This window comes from Dromaius novaehollandiae, chromosome W (assembly GCF_036370855.1).
Source record: "Dromaius novaehollandiae isolate bDroNov1 chromosome W, bDroNov1.hap1, whole genome shotgun sequence".
In the NCBI taxonomy this organism is placed as follows: Eukaryota; Metazoa; Chordata; class Aves; order Casuariiformes; family Dromaiidae; genus Dromaius; species Dromaius novaehollandiae.
This window is the reverse complement of record NC_088130.1, coordinates 14828954-14834889: the sequence shown is the minus strand read 5'-3', so window position 1 is coordinate 14834889 and position 5936 is coordinate 14828954. Positions and strand designations below refer to the sequence as shown.

The window sequence follows — 5936 nt, the reverse complement described above, 5'->3', positions numbered from 1 at the left end:
TGTCTCTCTCTGGTTCTGTATCTGTCTGTCTCTCTCTCTGGATCTGGTTCTCTCTCTCTCTGGATCTGGATCTCTTTCTCTCTCTCTGTCTCTCTCTGGATCTGGATCTGGATCTCTCTCCCTGTCTCTGGATCTGGTTCTCTCTCTCTCTTTCTCTTTCTTTCGATCTATTTTTCTCTCTCTGTCTGGATTTTTTTCTCTTTCTCTGTGCATCTATTTTTTTCTCTCTCTCTCTCTCTGGATCTGTTTCTCACTCCCTATCTGTCTCTCTGTCTGAATCTGAATCTGGTTCTCTCTCCCTGGATTTGGATCTGTTTCTCACTCTCTGTCTCTGGATATCTCTCTCTCCCTCTCTGGATCTCGATCTTTTTTTCTCTCTGGTTCTGGATCTGGTTCTCTCTCTCTCTGGTTCTGGATCTGGTTCTCTGTCTCTCCCTGGATTTGCATCCGTTTCTCCCTTGCTCTCTCTCTGGATCTCTTTCTCTCTCTCTGTCTCTCTGGATCTGGTTCTCTCTCTCTGCATCTGAATGTTTCTCTCTCTCTTTCTCTCGATCTGTTTCTCTCTCTCTCTCTGGATCTGTTTCTCTCTCTCTGGATTTTTTTCTCTTTCTCTGTGGATCTGTTTCTCACTCTCTTTCTTTCTCTGGATCTGTTTCTCACTCTGTCTCTCTCTCTCTCTCTGGGTCTGTTTGTCTCCCTCTCTCTCTGGATCTTTTTCTCTCTCTCTCTGGATCTGTTTCTCTCTCTCTCTCACTCTCTCGATCTGTTTCTCTCTCACTCACTCTCTCTGCATCTCCATCTGTTTCTCTCTGTCTATCTTTCTGTTCCTCTCACTGGATCTGGATCTGTTTCTCTCTCTCTCCCTCTCTCTCTGGATCTGTTTCTCTCTCCTTGGATCTGGATCTTTCTCCGTTTCTCTCACTCTGGATCTTTTTCTCTCTCTCTGGATCTGTTTCTCTCCCTCTCCCTTGGATCTTTTTATCACTCTGAATTTGGATCTGTTTCTCTATCTCTGGATATCTCTCTCTCTATGAATCTGTTTCTCTCTCTCTCTCTAGATCTGGATCTGTTTCTCTCTCTCTCTCTCTCTGGACCTGTTTCTCTCCCTCTCCCTCTGGATCTTTCTCTCTCTCTCGCTCTCTGGATCTGGATCTGGTTCTCTGTCTCTCCCTGGATCTGGATCTGTTTCTCTCTCTCTCTATTTCTGGATCTGTTTCTCTCCCTCTCTCTGGATCTGTTCATCCCTCTCTGAATTTGGATCTTTCTCTCTCTCTCTCTCTCTGGATCTCTCTCTCTCTCTATGAATCCGTTTCTCTCTCTCTCTCTGGACCTGGATCTGCTTCTCTCTCTCTCTCTGGCTCTGTTTCTCTCGCTTTCCCTCTCTGGATCTATTTCTCTTTCTCTTTCTGGATCTGTTTCTCTCTCTCTCTCTGTGTATCTGTTTCTCTCCCTCTCTCTCTCTCTCTGGATCTGGATTGGTTTCCCTCTCTCTGTTGCCCTCTGTGGATCTCGATCTCCCCCCCCCTCTCTCTCTCTCTGGATCTGTTTCTCTCTCTTTCCCTCTCTGGATCTGTTACTCTCTCTCTCTCTCTCTCTGTTTCTCTCTTTCTCGGTCTCTCTCTCTCTATTTCTCTCTCTCTCTCTGGATCTGGATCTGTTTCTTTCTCTCTCTCTTTCTGGATCTGTTTCTCTCTCTCTCTCTCTCTCTCTGGATCTGTTGCTCTCTCTCTCTGGATCTAGATCTGTTCCTCTCTCTGTGTGTCTCTCTCTGGATCTGGTTCTCTTACTCTCTGTATCTGAATGTGTTTCTCTCTCTCTCTGTCTCTCTCTGGATCTGGATCTGGTTCTGTCTCTCTCTCTCTTTCTCTCAATCTGTTTCTCTCTCTCTCTCTCTGGATCTCTTTCTCTCTCTCTCTCTCTGGATTTTTTTCTCTTTCTCTGCGGATCTGTTTTTTTTTCTCTCTCTGAATCTGGATCTGGTTCTCTCTCTCTGGATTTGGATCTGTTTCTCACTCTCTCTCTCTCTGGGTCTGTTTCTCTCTCTCTGGATCTTTTTTTCTCTCTCTCTGTGGATCTGTTTCTCTCTCTCTCTCTCTGGGTCTGGATCTGTTTCTCTCTCTCTCTCTGGATCTGTTTCTCTCTCTCTGTCTGGATCTGTTTCTCTCTGTCTCTCTCTCTCTCTGGATCTGTTTCTCTGGATCTTTCTCTCTCTCTCTCTGGATCTGTTTCTCTCTCTCTCTCTGGATTTTTTTCTCTGTCTCTGTGGATCTGTTTTTTTTTCTCTCTCTCTCTGGATCTGTTTCTCACTCTATCTGTCTCTCTGAATCTGGATCTGGTTCTCTCTCTCTGGATTTGGATCTGTTTCTCTCTCTCTCTCTCTGGGTCTGTTTCTCTCCCTCTCTCTGGGTCTGTTTCTCTCCCTCTCTCTATGGATCTTTTTCTCTCTCTCTCTGGATCTGGATCTAGTTCTCTCTCTCTCTCTGGGTCTGGATCTGTTTCTCTTTCTCTCTCTGGATCTGTTTCTCTATCTCTGGATCTGTTTCTCTCTCTCTCTCTCTCTGGGTCTGTTTCTCTCCCTCTTTCTCTCTCTCTGTCTGAATCTGGATCTGGTTCTCTTTCTCTGGATTTGGATCTGTTTCTCTCTTTCTCTCTCTCTGGGTCTGTTTCTCTCCCTCTCTCTCTGGTGTGGCGGATTGACACACGGACTCCGATATGCTGGATCAGAATCAACTTTATTCAAGCAGGCAAGCCCTTTATATATGCTCTAACCTGGGTTGGTAATTTTCGGTACTTTCCATCCTACTTGTAAAATGCCACGTTGTACTTTCCTGAAGGTCATGTTCCCATCATCACTCCTTCTCATTCCGTGCGGCTACTTCCTTATCTACATACTGCTATTTATTCCTCCCAAGGCTTTCGACTCCTTAACTCCATCTTCTCCAATCCCTCGCTGTCTGCCCCTACATCTCCCCCTTTTTTATTTTCTAAAGTAAATATTGCCAGCGCAGTGTGTATTTGTACAACAAGTACTTGATGCAAAGCCCTTCGAGTCATTCTCTGCATAAGGCTTATTAAGCAGGGGAGATAGATAGCAAGGGCTAGAAATCTTAGCAAGATTACCAATCCACACGCCAGTGCCTTCGTAACCCACGACCCCAAACCTAACGTCCAGTCCTATCCCTCAAAAGGGTTCCACTCTGATTCTATCTACAACTTATCAGTGAGGTTGCGTAGTCGCGGTAAGCTTTTATGAATCGACATAGACCCTGCACGAGGCAGGCAGATATTGCCAGAAAATGTCCTGAAATGGGCTCATCGTAACTGGCTCTCAGTCCTCGTTTGGTGTTCCGAGGGATGCCTCAACAGGTCGAATCAGCCGTGCAGGCATCCAACGAGGCCCGTTACCTGTGGAGAGACAAGCATAACCTTTCCCCCACGTTATTAAGTCTACTGGTTCACTCCATTGACCCGTTTCCAGGTTCTTGTAGTGAACCCGAGGCTGTTCTCGCCATGTAGGGCATGAGAAATGCTTATTAACTGCACTTTGGTCCGTATAACGGTTTAAGAGGTTGAGAACATATAAGGCTTTCCATAGCTGCTCTTGTGGGGAGGCACCGGGGCTATTCCCCCTTTTTTGTTTTTCAAGCGTGTTTTTTAGAGTACGATGGGTACGTTCCACTATTGCCTGGCCAGTTGGGGAATGGGGAATTCCGGTCACATGAGTGACACCCCCCCCCCCCCCCAGGTTTGAAGAAATGCCCGCGTTCGCTGTGCAGTGTATGCGAGACCATTGTCAGTTTTAATTTGAGTGGGAACCCCCATTGTGGCAAAACAGGCAAGCCAGTGACGACATACATCACGGCCTTTTTTTCCCCCAGCATAGGCAGTAGTGACAGCGTAATGGGAAAGGGTATCTACAGAGACATGGACATATTTCAGTCTTCCGAATGAGGGATAATGGGTAACGTCTGTCTGCCAGACATTGCAGGGTTGCAGGCCTTGAGGGTTGGTCCCTAAGTAGGGTGGTAACGGGGATACATTTTGGCAATTGGGGCAACTTCGAATAATATTTTGGGCCTGGTCTCTTGTGATAAGTTTTTTTGTAGTGCTTTTGCATTTTGGTGAAAAAAAAAGAAATCATGGGACAATTTAGCCTGCTGATCAAAAGTCCCTTGCTGGGTTCCGCTGGGTTTTCCTCCTTTGTCAGGAATGGGCAATCCTCCTGACATAGTTGGACCAGCTTTTTTTGTTTTTTTGTTTTTTTTTTTAATCACACACTCTCTTTCTCTCACTCTCTGGGAACCGCACTCACACCACCCGAGTCTTTAACTGCTAGGACTGCTGTCCCTTCGCAGCGGGCGGCTTCCTCAGCCGACGGGCGCCCCGGTCAGTTCCCAGGCTACACACACACACACACACACACACACACACACACACACTACTGCTCACACTCACACCAGTCACAGTGACTCTAGACTTCTGTCTTACAGTCTTGCAGTGCGCCTTATGCTGATCAGGCTGCGCACTCCCCTTTCCGGCCGGGCAGAGCTGGGACTTAAAGCCCACTCAAACCCTGGGGATGGGACTCACACCCATCCCCTGGTATGCCTTATGGTGGCCAGCCCACGTACCCCTTACAGTGCACTGTTACCAGACCAGAATTTAGAATTTAGGCGGGAATTTAAGACTCACCTTTTCGGTGCCTCTCGTTGCCAAAGATCCCAGGTGAACTCACCCGATGGCGCCAGATGATCGTTTGGAGACGAGAGGCCCCGACAGTGGTCGCCTAGGGTCCCACCTGGGTCGCCAAACTGTTATGGAAATTAGGCTTGTTGGCCACCATAACAGGGCCTGACCCTAGGTTCCCGCAGAAAAGTTCAGAGCCAAATCAAAGCAAATTAAATAATTAAATTTTAATGACGCGCGTGCAGTAATTACAGCTCAAGCTGGGTGCCTCCGAAGAGGGACTTATTGATTTAGACATTACAGAAGAATCTGTCTTTGTTGCAGTTGTGGATACACTTTCATTTCTATGTCATAAGGCGTATCATTTTCCATTGGTAGCTCAAACACACACCTAAGTTTCGAATGCATGAGTTCTTCTGGTTTTGCCTCTTTCCATACTGCTTCCATATCTGAAGTATCAGCTGGAGCAAGCATAGACTGTTTTTTTCTTTCTTTTTTCTTTTTTTTTTTAACCATAAACTTGTGTTTACTTTTCTCATTAGGATCATAGTCCAAAGGCTGTAGCATCACAGAAACATTAATTGATGTTCCTGCATCGATAATTGCACTGTTAGGTCTTGCACAGTATCTACGTGGTGCTGTGGTCTTAACTTTGAAGCACACATTTCTGTCTGTAGGATTGCCGAGCTTCAGGTTTGCAGTGACAACATCTGTGAAAGGCTCTTTGAATTTGAGCTCGTACTGTGGTTCGAGGCTGAGGCCTGCTCCGCTTTCGCCATGTTCCTCCTCCTGCTGCTCAGCGGTGGCGGTGCCAGGTGGAGGCGGCACCAGGTGGAGAGAGGAAGGGCCAGGCGGGAGGGGAAAGAAGGCAGGAAGGAAAGGAGGGAAGAAGGCAGGCGGTGGGCATCCGTGGCCGGTGTAGTCACGCCCCGCCGAGCAGCCCTGGGGCGATGGAGTCTTCCCAGAAGGCTGGGTCAGTGTGGGGGTGTGTGGGGGTGTGGGCAGTCCGCACTCGCGGGCGGCCCCGTCTCTTGGGGGGGGGTGGTTCCGAAGGGGCCATAAGATGGACACAGCAAGGCGTATTAAGAGGTGGATAGAGGTCTGGCTCCTGTTCCGGATCGATCGGCCCTGGGTCAAATGGATTGTCTGGGTCGTTTCCTGGGGAGTCCCGTCCACCCACCGGCCCCACCACTGTGTCGCTTGACAGAGGTGCTGCGGGGGCTGCGGGTGCCTCCGGTCCCTGTGTTTTC

At 48.0% G+C, this 5936-nt stretch overlaps 1 pseudogene; it reads right to left on the bottom strand.

The window, feature by feature from the left end:
* Positions 1-4933: 4933 nt before the first annotated feature.
* Positions 4934-5465, bottom strand: LOC135324232 (vesicle-associated membrane protein-associated protein B/C-like; annotated as a pseudogene).
* Between the last annotated feature and the right edge of the window lie 471 nt (positions 5466-5936).